The sequence below is a fragment of the Chrysemys picta genome, chromosome 14 (assembly GCF_011386835.1).
Source record: "Chrysemys picta bellii isolate R12L10 chromosome 14, ASM1138683v2, whole genome shotgun sequence".
Taxonomy (NCBI): Eukaryota; Metazoa; Chordata; order Testudines; family Emydidae; genus Chrysemys; species Chrysemys picta.
In genome coordinates this window covers 45,241,726-45,257,632 of record NC_088804.1, presented here as the reverse complement: position 1 = coordinate 45,257,632, position 15,907 = coordinate 45,241,726, and the positions used below count along the sequence as shown (strand labels likewise).

The 15,907-nt window shown below is 49.9% G+C and overlaps 1 protein-coding gene across 7 annotated transcripts in view; it reads right to left on the bottom strand.

Moving 5' to 3' along the window:
• The window catches only part of LOC101944879 (carbohydrate sulfotransferase 4), a 48,192-nt gene that overhangs the window by 4,907 nt on the left and 27,378 nt on the right, over positions 1-15,907 (bottom strand). The window contains exon 3 of one of the 7 annotated variants that reach the window (XM_065567709.1): positions 7,066-7,133. The exons of the other annotated variants lie outside the window; for them this stretch is intronic. The gene's annotated coding sequence lies outside the window, so the exon portion shown is untranslated. The remainder of the gene's footprint in view (positions 1-7,065; positions 7,134-15,907) is intronic. 7 annotated transcript variants of the gene reach the window in all.

Sequence of the window (15,907 nt, the reverse complement as noted above, 5' to 3'; positions counted from 1 at the left end):
ATCTAGCATTATTCTCACTACAAATAGAGAAACTGAGACATGGGGCTGACACATGACCTTCTCAGAGCCTTCCTTAAGCACTGGTATCTGGACCATGGCTTCCTGATCCCCCATCCTGTGCTCAAGCCCCTGGCACATGCTTCCATGTACAGCCTCACAGGCATGTCTGTAAAGTGCCCAAATGTCCCATTTTTAAACAGCTTCTCCCTGAAATTTGGAGCCTTAAAAGAGACCATCAGTTCCTGTGCTCCTGTCCTGCAGGGCCACGGCAATTCAGGGATGCCATTTGCTCCAGGCCAAACTGTTGGCGGCAGCAGCACTTCCAAACAGAGGCTGACGCCAGCCACATGACTGACTACCAAGGCCCAGCCGGTGATGCCTGGGGCCAGGAGGAGCAGGGCTTGCCTGGCCAGTTCCCAGAGCAGGAGGCAGGGATGAGGAGGGAACTAGCCTCCTGTGGCAAGGGGTCATGCTGCTGTGAATGGTTTATTGTGCCTCAGGGTCACGGGCAGGATCTGAGACTCAGCGACAGAAAATCATCTCCGGCTCTTGCCAGCTGCTTCCTTCATTTGAATGAGACAGCACGCTGTAAAGTATCAAACACCCTTTATGTATAAACAAGGGCAGCTTGGGAATGGGGTCACCACCACTGCTGTCGCTGCCGCATAAAACTGAGCAGCAGGGTCAGCTCCTGCCCATCTCCCTGCCTTGAGTGACAAGCGTCACTCCTTCTGCTGCTCGCTAGCCCTGAGATCAGTCCCTCACTCAACCCCCCTATCCTGAGTGACAGGAGTCAGCCTGCAGCTAGCCCCCCGTACCCTGAGCAACAGCAGTACCCCTTCCTGCACCCTGAGCAACAGGCTCATTCTCACTGGTAATCTGGCACCTTTGCCAGCTGGCACACACTACCGTACCTGCTGAGTTTACAGAGGAGCTGGTTGGGTCCCAGCACAGGTTTCCTCTCCCCAGCTGATCTGGGGAAAGAGGAAGCCAGGAGCTCTTTATAAATAGCTCCTACCTTGAAATGGCTGCCCCAGCTGCTAGGCAGGGCTCTCCCAGGTGGAGCAGGGGCAGTCAAATGAACATGCTCACTTGAGAAGGACCTGGCACACCCAAAGCTGCACCCTAAAATGAGGCCTTGTTTACATGAGAAAGGGGCACCCTAAGGGGTGACTTAAAACCAGTTTAGTTAAACCAGTGTACAGGGCTGTGTGGACACTTGTAGTTAAGTGTAAAGCAGGAGGACTCAGCTCAAGAAGGAATCGACTTTAGCTAAATGGAACTATGAGCATCCACACAGCCTTATGCAGGGCCGGCTCCAGGCACCAGCGCAGCAAGGAAGTCCTTGGGCGGCCAAGGGGAAGGGGCGGCACGTCCAGCTCTTCGGCGGCAATTCAGCGGCAGGTCCCGCTGTCCCTCTTGGAGGGAAGGACCTGCCGCCAAATTGCCGCCAATAAGCGGCGGCAGTAGAGCAGCCGCCGAAGTGCCGCTGATCGCGGGGTTTTTTTTTTTCTGCCTCTTGGGGCGGCAAAAACGCTGGAGCCAGCCCTGGCCTTATGCACCCGTTTAACTAAGTTGGTTCAAAAGTCACAGCAGAGGTTAAACTGGTGCAGCTTTCTTGTGTCGACAAGTCCTGAGAGTGACACAGTTCCTTTCTGTTAGTGAGATAGTCAATGTAAAAGCCTGCACAGGTCCCTCTTTCTGAGCCTTAGGCGGCAGCATATAAGACGTGATGAATGAGCTAGCACATCTTAGGACAGTGGTTTTCAGTGGGTCACAACCCAGTATGGGTTGCAGAATGCAAGGCACTGGGTTGCGGCACGTCTGGTCAGCACCATCGATGGGGCTGTTTAAAGTCCTGTCAGCAGTGCTGCCTGGCTAAGGCAGGCTAGTCCCTATCTGTTCTGACACTGCGCTGCGCCCCAGAAGCAGCCAGCAGCAGGTCCGGCTCCTAGGCAGGGGGGCCACGCGGCTCCGCATGCTGCCCCCGCCCCGAGCACCGGCAACGCACTCCCATTGGCTGGTTCCAGTGGGAGCTGGGGGAGGCAGTACCTGCGGGCAAGAGCTGCACGGAGCCGCTTGCGCACCTCCACCTAGGAGCCGGACCTGGTGCTGGCCACTTCTAGGGCGCAGCGTAGTCTGAAGTGCCAGGACAGGCAGGAAGCCTGCCTTAGCACCCACGCTGCGCCGCTGACTGGGAGCCGCATGAGGTAAGCCCATGCCACCACAACCCCGCACCCCAATCCCCGACCCCACCCCAGACCCTACACCTCCAGCCCAGAGCCCTGACCCCATCCCGCACCCCAACCCTCTTCCCCAGCCCTGAGCTCCTCCAATGCCCCAAACCTCTCACCCCCAGCTCCGTTGGGTCACAGACATCAACAATTTTCTTCACCAGGAAAAAGGTTTGAAAACCACTGTCTTAGGAGACTGCACAGCTCCACCCTACACCTCCAGCCCAGAGCCCTGACCCCATCCCGCACCCCAACCCTCTTCCCCAGCCCTGAGCTCCTCCAATGCCCCAAACCTCTCACCCCCAGCTCCGTTGGGTCACAGACATCAACAATTTTCTTCACCAGGAAAAAGGTTTGAAAACCACTGTCTTAGGAGACTGCACAGCTCCACATGCTGACGCGTCCCAGTGGTTTGTGTTGGAGGAGCTTTGTCACCTATGTAAACATTCTTGCTAGATTCCTCTAGCACATAAGGGAGGTGAAGCTTCCAAAATGAGACATGAAAACCCAAATATCTCCCCACTCAACCAGATCCCTCAGTGTTTCTCCAGAAAAAAATGTCTCCTTGGGTCTCCCTCCATGTACCCCAGAGGTGACACTTACTAGGTAGGCAATTCATACATGAGGTCAACCTAATTCTTATGGGAACAAGCATACTGATGAATCTGCAAGCTGAGTTGATGTCAGAGAGGAGAAGGGAGTGTGTTCTGTAGAGGCTGCTCCAATGATGGCCAAAGAGGAGAGGGTACAGAGGGGCCTACTTGCATGAAGTGGATGCAGGCTTTGGTTAAGCAGACCTTAGTCTTAGAGATGGAGAAATTTGGGTGAGCACCTGTGCAGTGCAGGTGTGTTTCTGAGCAATCTCCCTCAGCAATAACAAGGTTAGCAAACAAAGCAAAGTCGCAAACATACAGGGGACATAAAGTGCTTGGAAACAAACATATCAAGGAGATGTAGCATTCTGTACATGGCTTCAGATTTTCCATCTGGAGCGTCCACATGACCACTCAGATGGGTTTGAGCCAATGGTCTCTTTGCAGCTCCTTTCCCTGTGAGCGTCTGGCTTTGATAACAGTGTTTTATGTTTCTCTTGTGTCTTCAAGGATCCCAAAACACTTCATGTGCTATGGGCCTAACCCTGCCCCCAGATGAAGCATTGATTTAAATGGGAAATAAATCAGGCTTTACACAGATGCAGGGATCACTTGCCCCATTAATGAAATCTAGCCACCTCTGAGGTGAAATGTGGCAGCTGTTTACCACTGTGCGGCCAGGGCCACCCAGAGGATTCAGGGGGCCTGGGGCAAAGTGGGGGAGCTGCGGCGTTTGTACTCACCCGGCAGCAGTCCGGGTCTTGGGCGGAATTTCAGTGGCGGGGGGCCCTTCAGTCGCTCCGCATCTTTGGCAGCAATGAAGGGCCCCCCACCGCCGAAATGCCGCCAAAGACCCAGACTGTTGCCGGGCCAGGGCTCGCGGGGCCCCTGTGGGGCCCAGGGCCTGGGGCAAATTGCCCCACTTGCCCCCCCCACCCCCCAGCAGCCCTGTGTGCAGCAATATTATCCTCTCCTGATATGACTGAGGAGAGAGCAGTGGCACACTGAACAGAAAGAGACCGTTCCATAGCTAGGGTGGTCCCCCTCTGGTACAGTTCACAACAGCACTGCACTACAAGTCAGGACAGGAACTGAGGAAGATTCTCAGGTCCCAGTCACAGTGAGGCCTAACACCACTCTGGGACATTGAGGACACTACCCATCTTATTGTTGTACTCAGTGTTGTAGACATGTCAATCCCAGGATATTAGAGAGACAAGTGGGGTGAGTGAATATGCTTTATTGGACCAGTTTCTGTTGGGGAGAGACACCTTTACACAGAGGAGAGCTCTATGTTGAAGCAGAAGTTGTTCCTGTAAAAGGTATTACCTCACCCAGCTTGTCTCTCTACTACCCCGCTGAGCCACCTGCAGCCCAGTACCCCCTAACTCCACACTGCAGCATTGGTGCCAGAACTGCCTGGGAGGGGACAATGCCCCCTACCGAGCCACCCACATGCTCCACGCAGCACCTGGGCTTTTCCTAGAGGTCTCCCATCAGCAGGGCCGGCTCCAGGCACCAGCTCAGCAAGCAGGTGCTTGGGGCGGCCAAGGGGAAGGGGCGGCACGTCAGGCTCTTCGGCGGCAATTTGGCGTCGGGTCCCTCGGTCCCTTTTGGAGGGAAGGACCTGCCTCCGACGAAGAAAGCAGCGCGGTGGAACTGCCATCCAAGTGCCGCCGGTCGCGATCACAGCTTTTTTTTTTTTCGCCGCTTGGGGCGGCAAAAACCCTGGAGCCGGCCCTGCCCATCGGGCACTGATCTGACAATTCTGCTTAGGTCCAGAGATTCCAAGGCCAGAAGGGAGCACTGTGATCATCCAGGCTGACCTGCTGTGTAACATTGGCCAGAGACATGCCCCAGGATAATTCCTGCAGATCTCTTAGAAGAATACCCAGTCTTGATTTAAAAATGCTCAGTGATGGGGAAACCGCCATGAACCTCGGTAAGTTGTTCCAATGGTTAATTACCCTCACTCTTGGACAAAGAACTGGTATGGCTACGGGCTCTACTGACAGGCAGGGCTGCTGAAAGCGGGTTCGGGTCCCAGTGAAAAAAAATTTTCGGGCCCCCCAGCAAGGGCGGACCGGCTAAACAGGGCTGACGGGGGGGGAGGGGGGAGCCGGGCCCCCTTCCGAACCGCCGGGTCCTGGTAATTTGTACCGGCTTCCCCCCCACTCTCGTTGGCCCTGCTAACAGGTGCTTGCACCATTCAACTCTCCAGCCAAGTTAGACTGACCATGTCCTCGGGCACTGCCCTAGCGCTGTCCCCTGCTTTTGAGCACTGACTCGAGCACTGGCTTGCTAGCTGGTTGAAGTGACCAGAGTTTGGAGGGCCCCAGTGGCACTGGTGAACGTGTGCACTCCTGCATCCATGCAAGGATTGGATTTTACAGGAGACACAGTGAGAGGAGAATAATTTGTCCAAAGCTAGAAGGTATTGCCCACCCATCCATGGCTTAAACACTGATTGACAGGCAAGTACATGAGCCCAGAGCCCCACCTGCCACTTCTCCAGAGGTATAAATAATTCACAATACAGAGCTCTTTGCATCTTGCACATTTTTTCCTTTTTATATATTATGCAACTGTGTTTAGCACTGATCTCAGGGTATGGAGCTGCAAAGAGGCTGCATTTTCTCCCTTTGAGCTCCTTCTGGAACAGGACTCACACCCATGATGTGATGAGCACTGTTCCTTCTGCAGGAGCCAAGCTGGCACTGGGCCCCAATTACACTTCAATAAAAGTGTGTTGTTCTTGCCAAGTAACTGCTTTTCAGTTTCCAAGCCCAACTAAATAATAATCTGACGATTGTCGGCATCATGTCCATCAGAAGCGCAATGTTCCTGCACAGCAGTCAGAGCGGGGAACGCCCCTAGTTTAAGAGTCCGAGGGTTGTTCTTAATTTCCCATTGTGGTTGGGCACTGAAGGCGACCACAGCACTTCCGTGCTCCTTACCTGCCTGGAGAGGCCTGCCACTCCCCACTCTTCTGAAGGACTTAGAATGCACCTAAACTGCAAATTAAGATGTGATTGGCGCCTGGGTAGGCCTACCCCTGCTATCTTTAATCTAGCTAGCATGGGTAACAATGGTAGTGAAGACATGACAGCACAGGCTTAAGCGTGGTTAGCAACCCAAATACATACCCAGGGTACCGGCGGGCTTGTGCTGGGGCAGCTAGCCCATGTTTAAGTCCTTGCAGCTACAACTTCACTAGTATTGTTACCCATGCTAGCTACAGGAACGCGAGCGTGGGTATGACTAGCCATGCTACTGTTACACCTTAATTTGTGGTGTGGATGTGCCCTGTGTGTGCTGGAGGCAGAGGGGGACTGAAAATGGAATCCGGGCTGCCTGCCTGCAGTGCCATTTGCACTCAGATTTTGGACTAAAATAACAAAGTCAATATTTCTGCACTCAGCATCTTGGCAGTTCCAGACACAGCTCACAGGGACCAGGCAGCCCCAGCCCCTGCCCCCCTCTTTCCCCCCCGCTTTCAGAATTGAAGTCATGCTCCAGATTGAGTCACTCAGACCCCTTAGTCAGACTGGGGAAAGGGCCTGGCCTGCACCCTCCTAGTGTTGCCGGCACAGAGTGCCCGAGGAAAGCAATAGCGGGGTTTGTTGCCCGGTGTGCATTGCACCAATGAACACACCAGGGTGGAGAAGCAATCAAAGTTTATTTGAGATCTCAAAGTGGTGCAAGGAGACTTGGCACGTCTCAGATCAAGCACACCAACATAAGCAGTTTTTCTCTTTTTATACTTTACTTTAGCTAAGCTCTTCCCTTTCCCCTTTCCCTCCTCCCTATAGCAGTTACATTAAGCAGTAGCAATTACATTTAAGCAGTTAAGTCATCTTGGCGGCTATAAGTCTAGCTCATTAGTAATTCTTCTTTGAACCATTATCTTGTCCTTTTCCCTTTGATCTGTTATTTTGCCTCTCAGCCAGAAGCATGCAGGCCTTATTACTACCGCTTTATACCGGTTTGAGCGGTGTTGCAACTGATAACTGACCGTTACACATTCCATTCTCTGTTACTGGCTTATTAGGTCGATTAAAGTTCAAACATGGAGGAGCTTTGGTTCATTTAGGCCTAGTGCAGGAAGGCTTCATCGACACTTGTGGTCTTCCACCCTCCCGAGTTACCTAGGGTCATGCCTAGTGACACAACACTAGCATCTCCGTTTGTACCTGTCTTGATGCCCAATATTCCATAAATTGATTTAGTTTCTTTACCTCTAACTGGATCACAGGCCTCCATCCCCCACAGCCCAGGCCTCTTTCCTGGTCTGGCTCTTCTTACACTATAATTAGAAGGGCTGAGTATTATGACTGGGTGTCTAACGTTTTTAGTGCTGTACAAACATTGTCTAATTGTTTGGGGTTCACAGTCCTGGCTGAGCCTCACACACACGGAGCATCATGCTAGCTCCAAGCCTCACGCATGCTGGATAATCCCAGTGATGACAGGTCTCATGTGCCATTATTAGTGATAATTTGTGGTATGTTAGTGCCCGGGGCCAATCGAGAACCTGTGTGCTCGGTGCTGCACAAACACGTAGCAAGAGACAGCTCCTGCCCCTTACCGGCACAGACTAAGCAGACAAGGTAGACGTGGGGCAGGGACATGCAAAGCCAGGGTTTACATACAGCATGTTAGTGCCCTTTTGGGAAGGGGGATGGATTTTTAATTATTTGGGAGGGTTTTTTGGGTGGTGAACAGCTAAAAGAGACCTGTTGTAACACTTGGGCCTAGCAGGCTTTCCCCAGTTGTGAGCTCAGGAATTGGAAAGTAGGTGAAAGTTTATAAAATATTCCTCCAACAATAAATGTTGATGGGAAAGGTGCCAAAAGGCTGGCTTGCGTGTCAGCCCCTCACACAGCCTTAGCACGGATGCCTCACACACCGGGCCTGATGGTCAGAGTCAGGGGCGGCTCTATGTATTTTGCCCCAAGCACAGCAGTGAGGCAGCCTTCGGCTGGTAACGCGGATTCGGCGGCATGCCTGCGGGAGGTCTGCCGGTCCCGCACCTTCGGCTTACCCACCGCTGAATTGCCGCCGAAGCCGCGGGACCGGCGGACCTCCCGTAGCAGCCTGACTACCGCCCTCACGGCGACCGGCAGGCCGTCCCCCGCGACTTGCCGCCCCAGGCACACGCTTCGTGCACTGGTGCCTGGAGCCGCCCGTGGTCAGAGTGTAGGGTTGCCAGCTTTGGTTGGATGAATTCCTGGAGGTTTCATTACATGACATTATCTTTAATTAAAGATTAATCTTTTATTCCTGAAGACTCCAGGACAATCCTGGAGGGTTGGCAACCTTATCAGAGTAGCTGAGCACAGGCTGCTCCCACCGCCTTCTGCTGGCAGGGTGGGCTCTCAGCCCCTAGCAGCCAGGGACCCCAGACATGTGCTGTGTTCATCCAGAAATCTGTTAGATTATTTTCAAATGGCTTAGTCCAGGGGTCAGCAACGTTTGGCACGCGGCTCGCTAGGGTAAGCACCCTGGTGGGCCGGGCCAGTTTATTTACCTGCTGACGCGGCAGGTTCGGCCGATCGTGGCCCCCACTGTCCGCGGTTCGCCGTCCCGGGCCAATGGGGTCGGCGGAAGCCGTGGCCAGCACATACCTCGCCCGCGCTGCTTCCCGCCGCCCCCTTTGGCCCGGGACGACGAACCGCGGTGAGTGGGGGCTGCGATCAGCCGAACCTGCCGCATCAGCAGGTAAATAAACTGGCCTGGCCCGCTAGGGTGCTTACCCTGGTGAGCCGCGTGCCAAACGTTGCTGACCCCCGGCTTAGTCTAACCCTCCCCCGTCAAATCATCCATAAATTCAGCCAAGTTAAATTGTGGATGCTCCTCACATCCTCTTGCCTGGCGACAATAGCCCATGTGGCCAGTTCACAGCATCAGCCTCTTCGCTCTGAGCTGGTTCCTGGTGCTGGCACCCCCCCCCACACACACACACAGCCAGTTACCCGTTCCCGTCACTCCCCAGTGAGCAGTCCGGCTGCACCCTTCACCTGTGGGCAGCACAAGGCCCTGCTGCAGCCAGTTTGAGTGACACTGGCAACCGCCACTCTGTGACCAAACTCGTTACGGGGATTTTATCACAACACTAGTGATTCGGGGGGGGGGGGGGGGGCGGGGGGTTCTACCTGTCTTATGAAAACGTGATGAAAGACGCCAGCTCACAAATGTCCCCTTATTAAAAGTGGCCACCAGCTCCTATTCCTGTCAATGGGCCTGCAGCCAAGGAGATGCTGCCGTTTGCCTGCAGTCTGTCTGCACGTGGGAGTGAGGCTACCCTTGACAAGTTGAGACACAAGTTGGGGGAGAAAATAGCTTTGACTGGACCAACTTCTGTTGGGGAGCAAGACAAGCGTTCGAGCGTACTTGGAGCTCTTCCCAGGTCTGGGAAAGGTTCTCAGCGCTAAATACCAGGTGGATCAGATTGTTTAGCATAAGTAGTTAACACATATTTCTGGGTACCAGTAAAGGTGCCACCCCTCCAGTCATTCGAGAACACATGAACTAAATCACACAGGACAATGATAAAAGATAAAAACACGCCATCTCCTGTGGGTGAACACTTCTCACAAAGCAATCACTCTACGTCTGACCTAGCAGCCTTGTCCTCAAAGGAAACCTACAAGACACTTTCAAAAGATGAGCCTTGTAGCTTAAATTCGTAACTTTCCTAGACACTAAAAATCCTGGACTGAACAGAGACACTGGATTTATGGCTTATGACAACAATCTGTAACTCATGAACAACCCCTCCCAGTTGCCTTACCCCTTACCCGCCCCCTTCACCTTGAATGGTCCCTTGAACTATGGGTTAACTATTTGTGCAAAGCAATCTGTTCCACCTTGTATTTAGCTGTGACATGCCGATTACGTTTCCCAGACCTGAGGAAGAGCTCCACGTAAGCGCGAAAGCTTGTCTCTCTCACTGACAGAAGTTGGTCCAATCAAAGAAATTACCTCACCCACCTTGTCTCTCTAATAGCCTGGCACTGACACAGCTACAACAACACTTAATAAAGTTGGCTGCCACCTGCCGCTGCATTCAGTGAAGATGAAGCCATGTCCAGAGGCAAGAGGGCAGCCACACTATGGTTCAGGGGGTTGGACAGAACACCTTGACTGTGAGAAGTGTCTGGATCCATTTACACAACAAAGAAAAACCTGTGGCTGGCCCATGCCAGCCGACTCGGGCTTGCGGGGCTCAGGCTGCGGGGCTGTTTCATTGCTGTGTAGATTTCCAGGCTCAGGCTCCAGCCAGAGTCCTGGGACCTTCAGAGCCTGGACTCCAGCCCAAGACCGGAAGTCTACACAGCAATGAAACAGCCCCGCAGCCTGAGCCCAAGTCAGCTTTTTCTTTGCTGTGTAGACCAGCGGTTCTCAAACTTTGGCACTGGTGACCCCATTCACATAGCAAGCCTCTGTGTGCGACCCCCCTTTAAAATTAAAAACACTTCTTTACATATTAACAATGAGGAGTCCGGTGGCACCTTAACGACTAACAGATTTATTTGGGCATAAGCTTTCGTACGTAAAAAGCCCACTTCTTCAGATGTAATGAGTGAAAATTACAGATGCAGGCATTATTATACTGACACATGAAGAGACGTGGAAATCCATCAGCCTCATAAAAAAACTCACACAGATACAGACAGACATCATCTTCCTCTCCAAGTGCAAACAGATGGACATCATACCAAATGGACTGAAGGTAAAAAATCCTTTGCAATCGACATACTACACTGACTATGATGAGAGATTGATCAGCATCCTGTACAGCACACAGGAGAAGATCAAGAATGAGCTCTTAAAACTGGAGACTCTCATATAAAACCAACCTTCCACACAGACTTCCACGTGGCTGGACTTTACAAAAACAAGACAAGCCATTTACAATGCACACTTCACTTCTCTACAGAGGAAAAGGACAGTAAACTACACTGGTCTACAATTTTTGAGAAGTCGTCTGCTTCAGAGATAAAATGTGCTATTTATTATGTATTTTGGTGTGCTGAATTCAAATATGACAATTAAAACAACTGATTGGCTAATGTTTCTAAGATATTTAAGTTTTTACATTTTATGTCTATGTATATTGTGTAGATAGTAGAGTTTTAATCATAAATTGTAAACCTAGGTCTTTTCTGAGTTTATGGTTGCTTTACATGATAATATTTCACCTGTCCTGTTTATGTAACACTTTAAAAATCAGCCAAAGGGTTATATAAATAAAATTTATTATGAAACAAAAGGCAAAAAACTATTATATACATAGTTTAGTCCTATTCAGTGTCTACTCGGCGCTTCTTGGCTTGTCTCTTGTATTCATTAAATGGAGCATCTCTTGTCACTGTCCAGCAATAGTCTGCAAGCATTGATGGGCTCCATTTGCCCTGATAGCATTTCTCCATTGTTGCAATGTCCTGGTGAAATCGCTCGCCGTGCTCGTCGCTCACTGCTCTGCAGTTCGGTGGACAAAAATCTAGATGAGAGTGCAAAAAATGTATCTTTAGTGACATGTTGCAAGCAAGGCTTTTGTATGCCTTGAGGAGGTTTTCCACCAACAACCTGTAGTTGTCTGCCTTGTTGTTTCCGAGAAAATTTATTGCCACTAACTGGAAGGCTTTCCATGCCGTCTTTTCCTTGCCACGCAGTGCATGGTAAAATGCATCATCTCGAAGAAGTTCACGAATCTGAGGACCAACAAAGACACCTTCCTTTATCTTAGCTTCACTTAACCTTGGAAATTTTCCACGGAGGTACTTGAAAGCTGCTTGTGTTTTGTCAATGGCCTTGACAAAGTTCTTCATCAGACCCAGCTTGATGTGTAAGGGTGGTAACAAAATCTTCCTTGATTCAACAAGTGGTGGATGCTGAACACTTTTCCTCCCAGGCTCCAATGACTGCCGGAGTGGCCAATCTTTCTTGATGTAGTGGGAATCTCTTGCATGACTATCCCATTCGCAGAGAAAACAGCAGTACTTTGTGTATCCAGTCTGCAGACCAAGCAAGAGAGCAACAACCTTCAAATCACCACAAAGCTGCCACTGATGTTGGTCATAGTTTATGCACCTCAAATGTTGTTTCATGTTGTCATAGGTTTCCTTCATATGGACTGCATGACCAACTGGAATTGATGGCAAAACATTGCCATTATGCAGTAAAACAGCTTTAAGACTCATCTTCGATGAATCAATGAACAGTCTCCACTCATCTGGATCGTGAACGATGTTGAGGGCTGCCATCACACCATCGATGTTGTTGCAGGCTACAAGATCACCTTCCATGAAGAAGAATGGGACAAGATCCTTTTGACGGTCACGGAACATGGAAACCCTAACATCACCTGCCAGGAGATTCCACTGCTGTAGTCTGGAGCCCAACAGCTCTGCCTTACTCTTGGGTAGTTCCAAATCCCTGACAAGGTCATTCAGTTCACCTTGTGTTATGAGGTGTGGTTCAGAGGAGGAGGATGGGAGAAAATGTGGGTCCTGTGACATTGATGGTTCAGGACCAGAAGTTTCATCCTCTTCCTCGTCTGACTCAAGTGAGAATGATTCTGGTGCATCAGGAACCGGCAGTCCTTCTCCGTGGGGTACTGGGCGTATAGCTGATGGAATGTTTGGATAATGCACAGTCCGCTTTTTCTTCTTTGACACACCTTTCCCAACTGGAGGCACCATGCAGAAGTAACAATTGCTGGTATGATCTGTTGGCTCTCTCCAAATCATTGGCACTGCAAAAGGCATAGATTTCCTTTTCCTGTTCAACCACTGGCGAAGCTTTGTTGCACAAGTGTTGCAGCATATGTGTGGGGCCCACCTCTTGTCCTGATCTCCAATTTTGCAGCCAAAATAAAGGTGATAGGCTTCCTTAACCATAGTAGTTAGACTGCACTTTTGTGATGCAAAAGTCACTTCACCACAAACATAGCAGAAGTTATCTGCACTGTTCACACAAGTACGAGGCATCTCTGCTCACTTTGGCTAAACAGAAATGTGTCCCTTTGCAAAATCAAACACTGACATATAAGAGAGCACGACACTGTACGATTTCTAGAGCTGATATAGGGCAATTTGTTCAGCAGAGTGATGTAAGCTTCGTTATGATTGCATCATCCATGACTTCTAGGAATAACACGATGCAATTCATATCATGTATGATGCAATACCAGCTTCAGATTGCATCATTCATTGTTTTGCCTAAAAAGCAAGTACTGTCCAAACCCAGTCATAGATTTATTCATAGATCCAGTCAAAGATGTATTTTAGTCATTTCTGGTTTAAATTGAGATCCCTTCCCTTTATAACTCACTTATCCTCCGCCATTCCCAAGTCAAGGGTCGTATATACTGACCCAATAGCATATCTTGAAAACTAGAGCCAATCAACAATTTTAAGCATCATTTTCGTTCTCAGTGACCCAGAATTAGTAAAGTTTGACTACATTTATTTCAGAAGCATTTTGGCTGTAGAGCAGTGCTATCTAAACTCCTACATGCCACCAGGGGCTACAACAGTGGTACCCTCAACTCACCCGACAATATTGTTTATCGATCCAACCACACACTTAGCCCAGCGGAAGAGTCTGTCCTATCTCGGAGCCTCTCCTTCTGCCCCACCTCCCCCATGAACATGATACAGTTCTGCGGTGATCTGGAAGCCTATTTTCATCGTCTCTGACTCAAGGAATATTTTCAGCACACTACTGAACAGTGCACTGACCCACAGGAACCCTCCTATGAACACTACAAGAAGAAGAATTCTGTGTAGACTCCTCCTGATGCTCGAAATGACAAACTGGACCTCTACATAGGGTGCTTCTGCAGACATGCACAGGCTGAAATTGTGAACAAACAGCATCACTTGCCCCATAACCTCAGCCGTACAGAATGCAACGCCATCCACAGCTTCAGAAACAACTCTGACATTGGTGTCAAGTAACAGAGGGGTAGCCATGTTAGTCTGAATCTGTAAAAAGCAACAGAGGGTCCTGTGGCACCTTTAAGACTAACAGAAGTATTGGAGCATAAGCTTTCGTGGGTGAATGCCCACTTCATCAGACGCACGTAATGGAAATTTCCAGAGGCAGGTATAAATCAGTATGGAGATAACGAGGTTAGTTCAATCAGGGAGGGTGAGGTGCTCTGCTAGCAGTTGAGGTGTGAACACCAAGGGAGGAGAAACTGCTTCTGTAGTTGGATAGCCATTCACAGTCTTTGTTTAATCCTGATCTGATGGTGTCAAATTTGCAAATGAACTGGAGCTCAGCAGTTTCTCTTTGGAGTCTGGTCCTGAAGATTTTTTTGCTGTAAGATGGCTACCTTTATATTTGCTATTGTGTGGCCAGGGAGGTTGAAGTGTTCTCCTACAGGTTTTTGTATATTGCCATTCCTGATATCTGACTTGTGTCCATTTATCCTCTTGTGTAGTGACTGTCCAGTTTGGCCAATGTACATAGCAGAGGGGCATTGCTAGCACATGATGGAATATATAACATTGGTGGACGTGCAGGTGAATGAGCCGGTGATGTTGTAGCTGCTCTGGTTAGGTCCTGTGATGGTGTTGCTGGTGTAGATATGTGGGCAGAGTTGGCATCGAGGTTTGTTGCATGGGTTGGTTCCTGAGTTAGAGTTGTTATGGTGCGGTGCGTGGTTGCTGGTGCGAATATGCTTAAGATTGGTGGGTTGTTTGTGGGTGAGGACTGGCCTGCCTCCCAAGGTCTGTGAAAGTGAGGGATCATTGTCCAGGATGGTTTGTAGGTCACTGATGATGCATTGGAGAGGTTTAAGCTGAGGACTGTAGGTGATGGCCAGTGGAGTTCTGTTGGTTTATTTTTTGGGCCTGTCTTGTAGCAGGAGGCTTCTGGGTACACGTCTGGCTCTGTTGAATTGTTTCTTTATTTCCTTGTGTGGGTATCGTAGTTTTGAGAATGCCATCATGTGCCAGCAATTCCCCTCTACTATGTACATTGGCCAAATTGGACAGTCACTACGCAAGAAGATAAATGGACACAAGTCAGATATCAGGAATGGCAATATACAAAAACCTGTAGGAGAACACTTCAACCTCCTTGGCCACACAATAGCAGATGTAAAGGTAGCCATCTTACAGCAAAAAAACTTCAGGACCAGACTCCAAAGAGAAACTGCTGAGCTCCAGTTCATTTGAAAATTTGACACCACCAGATCAGGATTAAACAAAGACTGTGAATGGCTATCCAACTACAGAAGCAGTTTCTCCTCCCTTGGTGTTCACACCTCAACTGCTAGCAGAGCACCTCACCCTCCCTGATTGAACTAACCTCATTATCTCCATACTGATTTATACCTGCCTCTGGAAATTTCCATTACTTGCGTCTGATGAAGTGGGCATTCACCCACGAAAGCTTATGCTCCAATACTTCTGTTAGTCTTAAAGGTGCCACAGGACCCTCTGTTGCTTTTAAATCTGACATTATAATCAAAGGGGCTGACAAAGGAGGTGCTGTAGTCATCATGAACAGGTCGGATTATGAACAAGAGGCTGCCAGGCAACTCTCCAACACCACATTCTACAGGCCACCATCCTCTGATCCCGCTGAGGAGTATCATAAGAAACTACACCATCTGCTCAAGAAACTTCCTGCTATAGCACAGGAACAAATCTACATGGACACACCCCTAGAGCCCCGACCAGGGGTATTCTATCTCCCACCCAAGATCCATAAACCTGGAAATCCTGGACGCCCCATCATCTCAGGCATTGGCACTCTTACAGCAGGATTGTCTGGCTATTTGGACTCTCTCCTCAGACCCTACGCTACCAGCACTCCTAGCTGTCTTTGAGACACCACCGACTTCGTGAGGAAACTACAATGCATTGGTGATCTTCCTGAAAACACCATCCTGGCCACCATGGATGTAGAAGCTCTTTACACCAATATTCCACATGAGGATGGACTACAAGCCGTCAAGAACAGTATCCCTGATGAGGGCACGGCACACCTAGTGGCTGAGCTTTGTCCTCACCCACAACCATTTCAGATTTGGGGACAACTTATACCTTCAAGTCAATG